The sequence below is a fragment of the Canis lupus genome, chromosome 21 (genome assembly GCF_048164855.1).
Source record: "Canis lupus baileyi chromosome 21, mCanLup2.hap1, whole genome shotgun sequence".
NCBI classification, from domain to species: Eukaryota; Metazoa; Chordata; class Mammalia; order Carnivora; family Canidae; genus Canis; species Canis lupus.
The window spans coordinates 47,528,455-47,544,630 of NC_132858.1; the positions used below are offsets into that span (position 1 = coordinate 47,528,455).

Here is a 16,176-nt window from a genome sequence, read left to right on the forward strand (position 1 = left end):
TCCACAAGTACTCTGGGAGTTCTGGGCTGATACATAAGAAGTCCAGCTTCCCTAAAGCTATCTGTTGGAGGCATCCTGGGAGAGAGCACATCTCAAAGAGAGACAGACGTGCCTGAGAAACTCAAGTGGCCCAGCTCCCAGCTCTATGAATTTTCCCTGCAGAACAGGGAAATATGCTTGTGGCTGAGGAAGCTTTCAGATTATTCCAAATCCCACCTGCACTCTGCCCTAACCCTGCCAGCCAAGTAGAGCCACGTGGAAACTGCTGGCCTTCGAGCCTTCCCAGTTGATATGGAGTGATATGCTGGAGCAGAGATAAACTGTCCCCACTAAACTCTGTCCAAATTGCAGATTTGTGAGCAAAATAAATGTGATTTTTTTTAAAGTTACTAGCTTTTGAGTTTGTTTCATAGCACAGGTAACTGAAACATACTTCATATGAAATTAGGTTGATCACTCTTTTCTTATTTTTTTAGAGGGGGCAGGGGCAGAGGGAGAGAGAGAGAGAGAGAGAATATTAAGCAGGCTCCATACCCAATGTGGTGCTCAATTGCACAACCCTGAGATCTTGACCTGAATCGAAATCAAGAGTTGGATGCTTAACCAACTTAGCCACCCAGGCACCACTCTTTTTTCTTTTTTTGATCATCTTTTTGTCTAGGGAATTTTTTCTCTGGGTAACTATAACCCAATTCAAAGACAAACCAAAACACTTGACTGAATCTACCAGTTTGGGTTCATACAATAAGACAGTTGTGACTTGATTTTAATTCAGTGAAAGTCAATGAGTCAATTTGGCTTTGCCTAGATAAGATCTTTTATTTTCATTCATTCATTAATTCATTAATTTTTTGAAAAATGTGTGTAACATATTGTATATACTAGGGCCTATTTCTTGGTTTTAATATTGTATTATAGTTATAGAAGATAAGCTATTGGAGCAAACTGGACGAAAGGTACATAGGACCTAGGTACTATCTTTGCAATTTCGTGTGAATCTAATTACTGCAAAATAAATTTTTTTAAGTGGCTATATTTGAGTATGTGTGTGTGTGTGTGTGTGTGTGTGTGTGTATGTGATGGTGGAAAATTTAAATTATTTGGTATGGCAAATATTCTGATAAAACTTCCAGGGCCTCCTTAATAAAAGGTTGATCATTACATATACTACTCTTTAAAAAAAGAAGAAACATCAAATTTAGATATTATTATTTTTCACTCATACACCCTTCCCCAGTCTCACATCAAATTTAAAAAGTGAGAAGGGACCTTTTCTTTCACCGTTTAAGTCAGTTAGCCTAATTTTTCATATTGGAAAACTGTAATAAATAATGATAAAAGGAAAAAAATAATGATAAAAGGGATCTGAAAACTGTAAAAGAATTTCTGCCCCTCCTAGTGATTTCCAGTTTCCTCTGGGGAACTGAGAGGACTTGGGGGTGTGATTGCAAGGCTAGAGCCGATAATCACTGAAGGGGAAAGTCCCGAACTTGACATTAATCCTAGCAATCAGTTTGAACTGATTACTAAGGAGATGGTTTTTTTAAACAAGGAAAAATGAAACTAGGGAGAACTGTATAGCAACACAAGATCCCTAAGAAAACTTTTACTAAACTTTCTGAATTCCAGACGTAATCCATTAGAGATAACAGCATTTATAGCATCTATATGAACAGGTTGGAGAAACAAAGAATGATCAAATGAAAGCATATAGCATATGATTACTCCATGTATAGCATAAGCTGGTAATCCATTCATTTCTCAATAAATTTTTAGAATTGTAATCTTTTTAAAACAAAAAGAGAAGTATTGTTGTAGTCTGAACTTCTAAATTTTTAATTTTTTTTAGTTTTTATTTATTTTTAAGATTTTATTTGAGAGAGAAAGCGTGAGCGGGGGAGGGGCAGAGAGAGAGTGAGAGAAACAAGCAGACTCCCCACTGAGCGAGAAGCCCAATGCAGGGCTTGATCCCATGAACCCTGAGTTCATGACCTAAGCTGAAGTCAGATGCTTAACTCAACTGAGCCACCCAGGCACCCCCTGAACTTTTTTAATTAAAGGAGAGATACAATTGTATTCAGGAGATACTGATATGAATCACTGACAGTGAGAAGACTTTTTCTCCCCCAGTAGTCTGATGGTCATTGAGGGAGTCAGGGGTGAGAGATCAGTGGAACAGAGGTGGAGCTCAGACAAGAGGCTCCCATCTCAAAAAAATCCCCGATGCCTTTGGCCCAGGGCGCCATCCTGGAGACCTGGGATCAAATCCCACATCGGGTTCCCGGTGCATGGAGCCTGCTTCTCCCTCTGCCTGTGTCTCTGCCTCTCTCTCTCTCTGTGACTATCATAAATAAATAAAAATTAAAAAAAAAAAAACTTAAAAAAAAATCCCCGATGAATTGATTAGTAATGGTGTGAATAGGGATTTTTCACTTTGCACTGGTTTGGTGGTGTGTGTGTGTGTGTGTGTACATATGCTAATTTTAAGCAATTGATTCAGTGAAATAAATTAGTGTATTACTAATTAGTATGTCAGACTATTACTGAAAGTTGTTATGAGCAGAGGTTTTCAAACTTATATAGATTCTCAGGCCTCACTCTAGGCCTTTGAGTCAGAATCTTTGAGAGTAGAATCCTAATTTATACATATATATGTAATATATATATATATATAATTTATCAATATATATTTATTTCAATATATAATTTATATGTATTTTTTAATTTATTTTAAAGACAGAGAGCATGAACAGGAGGAGCAGAGGGAGAGGAAGGGAGAACCTGAGGCAGACTCTGTGCTGAGTGAAGATTCTGATGCAGGGGCTCAATCTCATTACCCTAAGATCACAACCTGACCTGAAATAAAGGGCCGGGAGCTTAACTGACTGCACCACCCAGGCATCGCCCCCCTAGTTTCTATATATTTGAGTCTTACAATCACCCAGGTTTGGGCTAGGTAGAAATAAATGGATGTGTCTGTTTCCCATCCTTCAGGTGACACTGGCATCAGGTCATTTCTGTTCAACTGCACTGAGGTAACAAGAGTGTCCAGGGGTGGCTCCTGGAAGAGCTCTTCAGACAATGAACTCCCTGGAGACATAGCAGACTCAGTGTGAACTCTCCACAGAATTGGAAAACATGTTCAGAGGGACTTCATTTCTAGATTTGCCTGTTTTAACCCAAGAATCCAGTGACATATATTCTCCAAAAACCTTTCCTGCTTCCTCCTCTGGATGCCAACAATCACAACACAAAATGTTCCTGGGCTGGCACTGCCTGTGTATGGAAATGGGACTGGGGGCACACCAAGGGAGTCAAGCTCAGGAAAGACCCCTGATCAGCATGGTTTCTGCTTTCACTAACAGCACATCACACATGGTTTTGAAGGTCTAGTGTTTCAGGGAGGTCTCTAATCTGGAAGGCCTTGCTGAAAGGAAGGGATGCTCATAAGATTGGCTCTCTTTTTGAAAACAAAAAAGACTGGCCAGATTGACAAAGGGGTAGGGAGTCTTCCTCAAAGATGGATTCTTCACCATCTTATGACTAGCAGAGAATTTTACCCTGATCACCTCTGTGTTCACTTCTGTTCCTTCCAATCCCCAAACCTCCGTAGCTTAACATAACAAAGGTTACCATCTCATTCACATCACAGTGTCCTGTACCCCACATAGGTCTATGGTCCACAGGGTCATTCAGGGACTCAGGATCTTTCCTTCTCACTGTGTTACCATTTCCTAGGGTCTCAGATTCTCTACTGGAGTCTTTGCCTTAGACCAGAGGGTGAAGAATGAGAAAATAATGTGGAGGATCCATGAGAGCTTTGTTGTGGGCGAAGCTTGAGAATTCTGGTAGCCAGAACCCAGTTTTGTGGCCTTACTAACTTTAAGGGAGTCTAAGAAATGTAGGCTAGCTAAGCGCTTAGGCAAAAATAGAAATAGCTTTTGGTGAACATGTATATAGTGTTTGCCAGAGTTTGTCACTCTGGCAGCTTTAAAGATGAGATGAGAATGGCACTTTCATCTATGGTTTACCTCCCCAAACCCATAACCCCCATCTAATTATGAGACAAATACCATATAAACCCCAAGTGAAGAATATTCTACAAAATGCCTAACAAGTATTCCCCAAAACTGTCAAAGTCATCAAAAACAAGAAAAGTCTGAACTATCATAGCCAAGAGAAGCCCCAGGAGATAGGACAAGTAAACGTAATGTGCTATCCTGGTTGGGGTCCTGGAACAGAAAAGGACAGTAAGTGAAAACCAAGGAACTATGACTAGAGTATGGACTCCTATTAATAATAAAGTATGAATATTTGTTTATTAATTGTGACAAATGTACTTCATTAGTATAAAATGCTAACAATAGTGGAAATTAGGCCTGGAGCATGTGGAAATGCTCTGTATTTCCTTCAAAACTTTCTTATAAATCTAAAATAGTTTTAAAATAAAAACTTTTAACATTTTTTTAAAAAGTGACTGCCAAAAAAAACCCTACTACTCCTGTTTTCCCACAATAGCCATGAGAAAAAACAAAAACCAAAAAACTTTGTCTACTCAGAAGTTACTAGTCTGGCCTGTCCCTTACACTCATTTTTTCCCCTTTTATCTGTTGCTGCTACCTTGCCTTATCTCACAGGGATAATTCCTCAAGAACCAGCTTCTGTCACCTTTTTAAATAACATGCTGCATGCTCCTCTAAGAAATGAACCAAAACTTGATGATAAACCATGAAAAAACTAAAAGCTATTATGTTCTTGTATTAAAACATATACACACATGCACACACACTTACACACACACAAGATCCAGGAAGCTTCTCATCTGGTTTTCATTGGATCACCACTTTCAGACTTTTCATATCACTAACTCTATTATTAACATCAACAGCTTATATGAAAACTTATTTTCATTATATTTTGCCCCCTTCTCATGTCACTCCAAAAATGTTTTGTACAGTCTGTCAAATATACTTGAAAGTTTCACCAAATGGGAATAGAGTAGAACTTTAGAGGAATACTAATAAAGAAAAAATTTCTCATTTAAAAACTCTCCTAGATTACTTTGGGATAATACAATTCTGGAGACCTACATAGGAATGCAGAAGAGTCTGAGAACTCCCACAATAAATAAATTCATCTCATTTGGTTTAATCCAACATTATCCAAACTTCCTTGACCTGAAGCTTTATTTTGTTTTGTCTTCATTTTCTTTTTCCCCTTCTTGCCTCCTATCCATTAACCTCATGTAGAACTAGTGAGCCTTCAAATACATTCTAGATAATGGAACACTCAAAAGTGCTAAGTTAAATAATTTCGTTTCTTCAACTCATTCATAGAGAAGAGATGAGAAAGAATGTATCCTTTTTCCAGTCTTATTTTCAAAAATTAGGCAATAATCTTGAAATTAGAGGAAAAAAACTTGGTCCTTTTTCCTACCTGTGCCTTTGTGTAAGTATCTTATCTGAGCTTGGGCTCCCGCATTAAAATGGGCCAATAATAATTCCTGTTTGGGGAATCTGTTGGGTGGAGTTAACGACAAATTTAGCCTATTTAGCCTATAATTATTCCTTTCCCTAGCTGGGCTGGGCAAATTTTGTTTGTTTTTATTTGACTTTGGACTTTATTTTCTTTAAACAAATTGTAGAGAATGGAGAAAAAATAGGTTATTAACAGAAAACGGTATCTACATATGCACAGAGGCACATTTTTGGTGACAGAAGAGACTAGCACACACTGGCATCTCAGAAGCAGTTCTCAAAGAGCTTAGGTTTATTTTCTTGGATTTTAAGAGTCCCTAAGATTCTCCTTTGTTCCCTATCCTCAGAGCCAAATAGTCCATTAACCTTCCATATCAGCAATTTTACAGTCTACAACAAGGGGTATATGTGCAGACATACTCCAAAATAGTGTAAAATATCTGGGTGACCTGGCAACTCAGTATGGACTCAAAAGCCTGAGCCTGAAGACTTTCATTTAATTAGGAACTCCCATCTTGGACAAGAAGCAGTAGGATTGGTTCCTGATGGTCAACAAGTGAGGTCCTACAAAGGAAACAAGTTAGGAGGGGGTGGGGTGGCAGACAGGGATTTATATAACAGCATAGCCACATGACTTAGTACCAGTTCTTACAGCTGACGTTAAGTGATCATTACTATGTTCTGAGCACTGTGGCAAGCGCTTTGCACATATTAGCTTAGCTAATGTTCATAGTAACTCATGAAATAGGTCTTCTGATGACCCTCATTTTTAAATATGAGTGGTTAGGAAACACATTCTTGGTTAGTAAGTGGCAATGCCATGATTCTAATTCAAGTAGGCAGACTCCAGAGTCCAACCTCTTACCTCTATATTATCTGGGCACCATCTTTGCTTGATTTTTTAATCATATTGAAAAGGCGACAGCTCTCGATTGTTCTTCCTCTATCCCTTCCAGGAAGTCTACTTTCCTGACCCAAATCCCTTTTCCAGGAGATAGGATATTAGCACATCCCTACCAGGGCCTGTATTTCTGATCAAGATGGAGGGTTTGAAATTTGTTCTTTATTATTTATTTTTACTTTTTGGTAAGTACTTTCAGAGTGGACACATGTTAATTAACTTTAAAGACTGACACATATGAAACAAAATAGAAATCCATCGTTTTACATTTTAAAATGTAATAGCTAGCAGGATAGCACATTACAGCTAGGATGAATTTACCCAGGTAGGGCCCATGGATTTCCGTCTCCTTAACTCACCTGACTCTGATTCATATTTTTTCTTTTGTTTTTCCTTTAAATTCAAATTTACTTTTTTTCTAATTACAAAAACATGGTATAAAATGTAAGAAACATATATTAGTAAAAAAAAAAAAAAGAAAACGAAAATAATGATTTCTTGTAATCCCACCATCTAGCAATAACCACAGTTAACGTCTTCCAGACATTTTAATATATATACTTATATGTATAAGCCAGATGTCAAATGGGTCTCTCTGCTCCTTATTATCTAGATAAGATGCCTTGGTCCTTCATTTCATTGCTCTTCTCAGGATTTTGGCAACTTCCCAGAATCTCACATTCTAATGATCACCTGTGACTCTGACTTCCTGTTTCTTCTGAATTCCATTCTCTACTGTTCAGCTTACAGCTGTTGCTTTATTTTGCTCTGGCCATAGACCCAAATGTGGAAATCAGGTTCTTTCTTTTATTCGACAGTAATAACAAATCATCCATACGAGGATTTTTTTGATGTGTAGCCCTCTTTACTTCAGGATGTGAAGACTGTTACATTTAAATAGTAGATATCCTTTTCCTATGAATTTTTTGTTGTTGTTTCTAAGCCATATTACTCAGCCATGTACTTTCCCCCCTTTCCATTCTGTTTTTGTTTTTCCCTTCTCACAAGGTGGAATCATATTTTTCCATTTTTTTTTCCTTGCACAGTAATTCAGATGTATAAGACCTTGCCCACAAATTTAACTTTAGGAATTCCCTTTCTATACACAAAGTCTTCCCCAAAGCTTTGACACTGTCCTGATCAAAAAGTCTGGAGTTACTAGAGAAGGGCCATTCATGTCCCCATATGTGGCATGTAGTTTCCATTAAGACACAGAGATGTAGTACATGGCAAAGACAAAGGAAGTTGAAAACAATACATCCCACATGGTAGGAATTTCAAAGGAGATGTTAAAAGATTAGTTTTATAGTTCTTAGGGCCCTCCTTCACATCAAGGATGTAAAAGCAGGAATACGGATTAGGAAAAGTTTTAGAAAGATTTCACTGAATAGAGCAGCTAGTGAGATGTAAGAATCCCCATTCCAATCAGAAAGAGATGCGGGTTGCTTTCCACTTCACATTCAGTTGGTTAAAAGAGAGAAGCTTCAAGGACCACTCATAATTAATTTGATATGTGTTCTCCTTAGTTGCGGAGATCTAGTAGATTGATGACCGACTTCTTGGAAAATGTAAAAGCTGAGATGGGCTACTTGTACTAGGCTGGGTCTGTCTGCCCGCAGGGGGAAAGGAAGGTGGGTGTTTCCTATGGACCAGATGTGGCCTCACAGGCAGGGAAAACTGGTGGGACTATCTTCAATGCAACCCAAGAGGATTTCCTGGAAGCCTTGGGACTTATAGAGTCTCTGGTCTAATAGGCTGCTGTGACTAATTTTAGGGAACACGTGCAAAGTCATGGAAAATGCAATCAAATGAGTCCAGGGGGGAGTCTCCACAAGACCAGCAAAGGGCCTAGCAGAGGAAGAAAGCTTCAATCTCCAGCTGGATCCCAGGAGCATGGTACCTCTCATTACAGAACAATTCAAAAAAACTTTCTTGCTCTCTTCTTCCCAACCAAAACCCTGAAAGAGTCAGAACCACAGTTTATAAAATAGGAAAATGGGGGAAAAGATGAGGAAATAGAGCAGGGCATGGAGGGGGCAAGGGAACCACAAGCCCTTCTAGACCATCTACCTCCAGAGGGCCCAAGTTAGATAAAGAGAGTTTTCTCTTCAAACTAAGTTCTAAGTTTGGAGAATTACAAACTAAGAATGATCTAAAAAATGAAACAAAATATAGGGATCCTTATGTTTCCATCTAAAAGAATCCCCTCTACCTGATAAAGTCTGGAAAAGCAGTGACAGATGAAAGTAAAGGGGCTGATGCATTTCCCTGTGATGTATGAACTATTCTATAAATTGCTTTGCAATTACTAAGTTACAAGTAATTATTAATAATTACTAACAATTCTTTAACCAACCTCATTGAACTTGGGTTATTGTTTTTCCTTATAGACAACACTGATAAGATTACTTCACATATCCGTATGTCTTTTGGCTGGATCAATGTTTAGATCCAGGTTTCAAACTTTAGTGATGAATTGCCAAATGTATATCAATTTACATTTCATTCATGCATGCTCTAATGGATATATTAGAACCATCAGTTCTACCATATTAAAGTGCCTTGTTTTCCTGACCCTGATCCCTTGTGGGCTGATTTCTAATGTAACTCTCAAAGGAAAAAATGATTTCCCAGTTCTTGAGATGGTACTTCACTCATTCCTGTTCCTGTAGTTATGAATGTATTTCAGAAACCCAAATTTTTTGTGTATTAGTAGCTGCCTTTATATTGTTTTCATAATTTTTATGGTTATGAGATAGAAGATGCACCAAAAAATGCACAATTATTTACATACCTAAGATAGACTGTCTACCTATATTTGGGTTGGGAAAACAAATTCAGCAGATCAAATTTTCCAACCTTGTGTTTTCATTCTGAGAATGTTTCGTTCATGCTTCTCCTGACCTCACAACCTCAGCAAAAGCTGTAATTAGAGTTGATTCAGTAAATACAACCTCTGCCTGGGTGGGTGGGGGCGGTGTTCTCCACAACAGCTCTGGTCTTGAACAGAACAGTGCAAGGAGCAGGACTACTATGGGTTTTTTGGGGGCTTTGGCTATAGGGAAAAGAAACAGTTTTTTTTTTTTTTAAATCTTAAGAAATATTCCAAAACAGGATTTCAAGAGCAGTAATCCCCTCTGTCTATGTTTGGCTATGAAGTACCTTCCCATGAAATATAATTCCTAGCTGGCTGTCACTTGTCATTTTCCCTGTGTTCAATATTCACCAACATAAAGGTCCTATTTTGCCAACTCCCAGCACTTAATTTTCATTCCCATTCATTTTACCATTTCTCTTAAAGTGAAAATAACACTCAATTGTCAAGGGGATTGAATGAATTGTAAATAACAAATGTTATCTTAGTCCCTGGAACTTATCTCATGCTATGTTATGGATTTACCAGGTTCCACAAAATATCAGATATATGAGCCTTAAAGGGGAAAAGTCTCCATACTAGTATATGAAAAAATTCCTAAATTCCAGAAGGGTGAGTGAACAGATGGATACTTTTGGGACATGTGTGTGTGTCATTTTTGTTTTACATTTCCTTGGCTCTGCAAGAGAACGCATTTTCTACAAAGTATGGTAGCTGCAGTGAAGGATAATATTAAATTAAACCTGGAAACAAGAAATGAGAAGTAAATAGTTTAACAAAAATGCAGTTCCATATGTTAATTTTGAAAAGTTTCATTATTAAAGCACAGATTTGGAACAATGTGGCCACAGACCGAGACACAAAAGGTAAACAGTGACTGATGTAATGGAGAATATTTTTCTTATTTGGAGGTGTAGATACTGTTCTAACACATTCATATAGGTATTTCCAAGTTTTATTCATTGAGGAAATTCAATATTTTAATAAACTTCCATAAAAATAATTATAGATTAGTGATTTTTTTTTCCCCGAGGGGTGATTTATCACATAGAAAGTAAAGCTCTGAGTGGATCCAGCAATGTGGAACACTGAACTATTGCACCTCTTGCCACAACATAAAAATTCTGGATAAGCTGTAACAACACAGCAGTTTATAAAACATATCTGAGGGGAAAAGTAAATAGAAGGAATCACCAGTCGTCAGAAATTAAGAGTGAATTCTTGGCCAGTGCACAGCTAACTTCACTGTGATATGATAATGGGGTAATTCAGATTTAGAGAAGTGTCCTACAGTTGATGGGCTGAAGTACTAACACTCACACATTGACAGGAAACACAGACTTTGACCTTACCAGGCATGGTGCTTGAACTGGAGGCTAGCACCGAACCCTAGATGGTTATTCACTCTGTGAAAATACTCTCATAGGAAAACCACCAGGACCAACCAGCATGCTGCAAGAAGCTTGCTCTAGCCAGGGCTCAGTGAGGAGTGGAAAAAGAAGCAAGTCTCCAGCCTGTCACAGGCACAGAGTGACAATCAGATTTACAGTGCCAGCTAGTACAGAATCTCAACTCAGTAATTAACATGAAATCTGGTCTCAGACAGGTGAAATCCTTGGGTTCCTTGAAAAAAAAAAAAAAAAAAAACCATTAGGGATTCAGAGCTGGTGACTTAAAGAAAAAAGAGATTGTCTTATTTTTTTTCTCCCTCAGGCATGTTTTAAATACCGTTCTGTGGTTATAGGTCATCCAACACTCGTGCATGTTTGCAGTTTGCAGTGGAGGTGAGCCCCTACTAGAGTGGTTCTACATGTTGTTACGAGTTACTTTCTATGAGAAATCACCAGAAAAAAAAATGCCAGTGTGAAAAATGTCAAGATGAACTTGCAGGAAAAACACTGCAAATTATGTAAGCAATTAATTTACTTACCACAAGAGAGAGTCAATATACGCAATCAATAGGGGGATAATGTCCCTGCTAAAGAACTAGAATAGAACAATCAGACCAGGAAATGGGATTACTAGAAATTATTATTTTATTTAAAGGAATAGAAAACGTGCTGAAAGGCATGATGATACTGTGTATGAAGAATAATCTAATTAATCAAAAGAACTAAATTAAGCCTCTTTTCAAGGAAAAAAAATGTAATTAAAAATTCAAAGGATAGACTAAAGTCACACTAAACATAGTGGAACAAAAAAAATCACAAACAAAAATGTAAAATCTGGGAAATTACCTGGAATGTAGCATAGGGTGATATAAAAATTGAAATGTGAAAGAGAAGGTAAGCAATATGCAGGATAGATTTAGACAGTCTAAAATATGGTCAATTAAATTTTCAGAAAGAAGTGACAAGAGAGGTAACATTCAAAAAGATAATGACAAGAGGAGGTGGGCGGGGGGTGGGGGTGACTGGGTGACGGGCACTGAGGTGGGCACTTGACGGGATGAGCACTGGGTGTTATTCTATATGTTGTCAAATTGAACACCAATAAAAAATAAATTTATAAAAAAATTTTAAAAAAATAATGACAGAGAATTTTCTACAATTGCTTAAAGGCATCAAGTCTCAGATGTAGGAAACTTGATGAATCCTAAGCAGGACAGATTAAAAACAAAATCCTCCCATGGACACATTTCAGTGGAGCCACAGAACACCAAAGACAAGGAGAAGATGTTCACGGCAGCTGGGGGAAAAAAAAGATATTTGAAGTAAAAGAATGATATTTAGGCTAATAATGAATGTCTTATCACCAAAAGTGGAGACCTGAAGACAATTGAATGATATCTTCCAAGTGCTAAATAAATAGTTTTAGAATTGTTTTATATAAAACAATTGATCCGTGTAGAATTCTAGAAGTAGCTAAACTTCTTAAAAAGAAGGCAAAATAAAGACATTTTTAGACAAACGAGTAGGAGTTACTTCTTTAAATATGCTTGATAGAAGAAGGACTAGCTGTAATCTAATTAGAAGAAAATAAACCCTGAAATGAGCAATAGGATATAAAAAGAAGTAGTGAGCAAATGATTTTTAAACTGGGTGATAAGTTGGGCAGCCCCAGGGCTCAGTGGTTTAGCACCACCTTCAGCCCAGGGTGTGATCCTGGAGTCCCGGGATCCAGTCCCATGTCAGGCTCCCTGCATGGAGCCTGCTTCTCCCTCTGCCTGTGTCTCTCATGAATAAATAAATAAAATCTTTAAAAAAAATAAATTAAGTAAGTAAATAAATAAAATGGGTGATAAGACTAAAGAGTACTGACAGTTCAAAATCGTTTTTAAAAACTTTTTCAAGGAAGACTTAAAAGCAAGGTGGAACAAAGTGCTAGAAAATAACATCACAGACAATGGAGGATGTTCCATAGAATCAGTATATTTCGAGTTCCTTGTGATACAGAAATACTGGTTTGCTACATTAAATGTACTTATTAAAACTTAAAGATAAGCAGGTAAAAATAGAAATAGTATACGTATTTTTTCCCCCAATAAATGAGAAGAAAGGAAATGGACAAGAGAAATAAAAGCAAGGTAAGTAGAAAACACACATTAGTCCATATATCAGTATTCACAGTAAATATATTATAATATGATATAGACTTACCAATTAAGACAGCCTCTCACAATGAATTTTATTTTAACAATTTAAGTTTCTGCCATGGCAGTTATTAATGCAGGTCACTAAATATTTCTTCTCATTCTAGATTCATGGTTTAGGTTTCACTCACACACTCCTTTAGTGAGATTTGGCTCTGTAAGTTGTTATGACCAATTTTGCATAAATTGAATTCATGTGTGCCACCGTGGGGTGGAGATGTTAACATCCTGTGCAGGACATATCAAGTTTTTCCTTTCTTCTGCTACACCCCCTAGCAATGCTAGAGAGAGTGGTTGCTCTGGACCCAGGGTAAGGACCTGGTGGAGCAGAGCCCCCTGTGGAACCTCAAGGGACATGCAGCTCAAGAGAGAAATTGAAATCTTTGCTGTTTTAAGCTGCTGAAATGTTAGAACTGTTTATTATCACAGCATAGCATGGCCCATCCTCACTCATACATACAGGAGAAATAAGTATGACAAAAAGAAATGGACTTTGAAAGTAAAGGGATGGGAAAAAAAAAAAAGAAAGTAAAGGGATGGGAAAAGTAGTACAGGAAAACATTGACCAAAAGAAAACCAGCATATTAACATCAATGTTAGGCAAAATAGTCTGTAAGACAACAAGGAATTATTAAGGAAAAAGAAATGAAGAAAAAAATACAAAATATACTCTCAAATAAGAACAAAAGGAACAATCTGCTAGGAAGGTCACAATCCTGAATCTTTAAACATCTAACATCAGAGTCCCAAAATATATGAAGTCAACATGGACAAAAGAATTATAAGGAGAGATGGACACATCACAATAATAAGCCCGTTCCTGCAACTCCATTTCCCCTTGCTAAGCAGTGGTAGATGACTATTCATCTCACCCAGGACTGGGCAACGACACGTAAACAGAAATTTCTAGAAGGGCTACTGGGAGGGGATTTATTAATTTATTTTTTCTCTGATAAAAAGCAAGGGATGCCTTTCAACCCTCCACCCTTCTTTCTGTCTTTGAATGGGATTTCGTAAGAGGGTGATGGGTGAAAGAGCAATCGCCATTTCCCTTCAAACTTCTTATTACATGGTATTTTTGAAAGCCCCACTTTTTATGCCAGTATTATACAGCCCAAAGAATCCTCACAAAGCATTAGGTATGAATAATCGTGATCAAGTTATGGCAATTAAAACAGCATGGTATTAGTGAAAGAATAAAGTGACCAATGGAAGATGAACTTGATATATGATAGAAGTGACATTACAAGTAAGTGGAGACATAATGTGCTGTTATATCATGATCTTGAGAAAAATCCATTTGGCTAAAAAGTAAGTTAGCATCCTAACTCAGAAATATTAGTATCCTACCTAATACAAATGTTACCTGTTTCTGTAACATAGAACATTATATTCCAGGAGGATTAAAGACATAAACATGGAGCCTGATACTATAAAATATTTAGAAGAACATATTGGAGAGATGTTAAATTTTATGTTATGTGAATTATACCGCAGTTTTAAAATACATGCTTTGGACAGAGACTTAATTATCAATATAAAATTATGAAATGAGGTTAAAAATATATTGGGGAGTATTTTTATAAGCTTGGATTAGAGAAGAATTCCCTAAACAAGATGCAGAAACAACAGACTATAAAAACAAAGTGACAAATTTCATAACATTAATATTAAAATCTTCTGTACAACAAAAGACCATTCAAAGTGAGAAAATAAACCACAGATCAGGAGAAGATATTTGCTGTACTTTAACTGACAAAGAACCCATATCAGAACGTATAAAGAACTACCTCATAGCAATACAAGAAAGACAAACAATGTAATTTTTTTTTTTTTTTTGTAAGTGGCAAAGGATATAAATGAGTGCTTGGGAAAAGAGAAAATCCTACTGTCCAATGAACATAAGGAAAGTCATTTGATCCCATCAGTGACAGAAATGAAGATTAGATCAGCAATGAAATGTCTCTTCACACCCATCAATATGGCAAAAAAAAAAGTCTCCTAATAAGTGTGGGAGGGGATGTGGGACTTGGGGACTCTCAGATACTGACTGTGGGGTGCAAATCAGTACAGCCCTGAATGGATATTGTCAAGCTGCTCCCAACTTGCAGATGTTCAAAGTCTACAACCATAGCCTTGAGAAATGTATCCGCATGCACAAGGACCCATATACCAGGATCTTCACTGCACAATGTTTACAATAACAAGAAATCAGAAAGAAACAGAAAGACTCATGCATGAGGCATGAATAAATTATCCTATATGCATATAGGGACTTACTAAACAGCAGTTAAAATGAATATCCTAGATGTACTGTATCAACATAGATCTATTCTGAAAGTGTTGAGGGAATAAAAAAAAACCAAGTTGAAAATGTATTATATAATTTGGGTATTATGCTAAGTGAAATAAGCCAGACAGAGAAAGACAAATACCATATGATTTCACTTATATGTGGAATCTAAAAAAGCCCCAAACGAATGAACAAACAAACAACAACAACAACAAAGAGAGAAAGACTCATAAATACGGAGAACAAACTGGTGGTTGCCAAAGAGGAGGGGTTTGGGAGAAAGGACAAAACAGGGGAAGGAGAGGAATAATATAGGTGAAACTTTCAGTTGTAAAATAAATAAGTCACAGGAATGAAAGTACAGCATGGGGGATACAGTCAATAATATTGTAATATAATTATCATGGTAAGCATTTCATGATGCATATAATTGTGGAATATTTCTGTTGTACACCTTATATGTCAACTGAACTTCAATTAGAAATAAAAAAAGACTGTTACATATTCATTTAAATATTAAAACAAAAGTATTAATGGAGAAGTTATAAAAACTTTAAGATCATGGTTAATTCTGGAGTAAAACGGAAAGGAGTACATGGAGTATTCAAATATATATGTAATATTTCTTTTTTTTTTCTTTTTTTGTTTTTTGTTCTAAGCAGGCTCAGTGGCCAGTGTGGAGCCCAGTGTGGGACTTGAACTCACAACCCTGAGATCAAGACCTGAACTAAAATCAAGAGCTGGATGCTTAACGAACCCAGGCGCCATCCCCCACTGCTTTTTAAAGTTTATTTATTTAAGTAATCTCTACACTCAAGGTGGGTCTCTAACTTACAACCCAGAGATGTAGAGCCTCATGCTTTACTGACTGAGTCATTCAGGTGCTCCTGTAATATTTCTTTCTTAAAACAAAGAAACAGAGCTGAAAGAAGTATGTCAAAATGCAAAAATTTATTAAATCTAAGATTAGATAGCCTTGGACATTGGTCTATTATGCTTGAAGTGTAATTATTTTGCATACTTGAAGCATAATAAATA

General features: G+C 36.9%; 2 long non-coding RNA genes across 18 annotated transcripts in view; one reads left to right on the forward strand and one right to left on the reverse strand.

The window, feature by feature from the left end:
* LOC140613152 (uncharacterized) overlaps nucleotides 1-3,307 on the forward strand; it is a 44,464-nt gene extending 41,157 nt beyond the window's left edge. For 4 of the 15 annotated variants that reach the window (XR_012014292.1, XR_012014297.1, XR_012014302.1 and 1 more), the window contains one exon: nucleotides 2,737-3,302. This is a non-coding gene — a long non-coding RNA (uncharacterized lncRNA). Of the gene's footprint in view, nucleotides 1-8; nucleotides 386-2,736 lie in introns of those variants that run through there. The other 11 variants (XR_012014301.1, XR_012014300.1, XR_012014305.1 and 8 more) reach the window with 6 other exon arrangements.
* LOC140613154 (uncharacterized) overlaps nucleotides 1-16,176 on the reverse strand; it is a 172,107-nt gene that overhangs the window by 38,503 nt on the left and 117,428 nt on the right. For all 3 annotated transcript variants that reach the window (XR_012014310.1, XR_012014309.1, XR_012014311.1), the window contains one exon: nucleotides 10,606-10,876. This is a non-coding gene — a long non-coding RNA (uncharacterized lncRNA). The remainder of the gene's footprint in view (nucleotides 1-10,605; nucleotides 10,877-16,176) is intronic.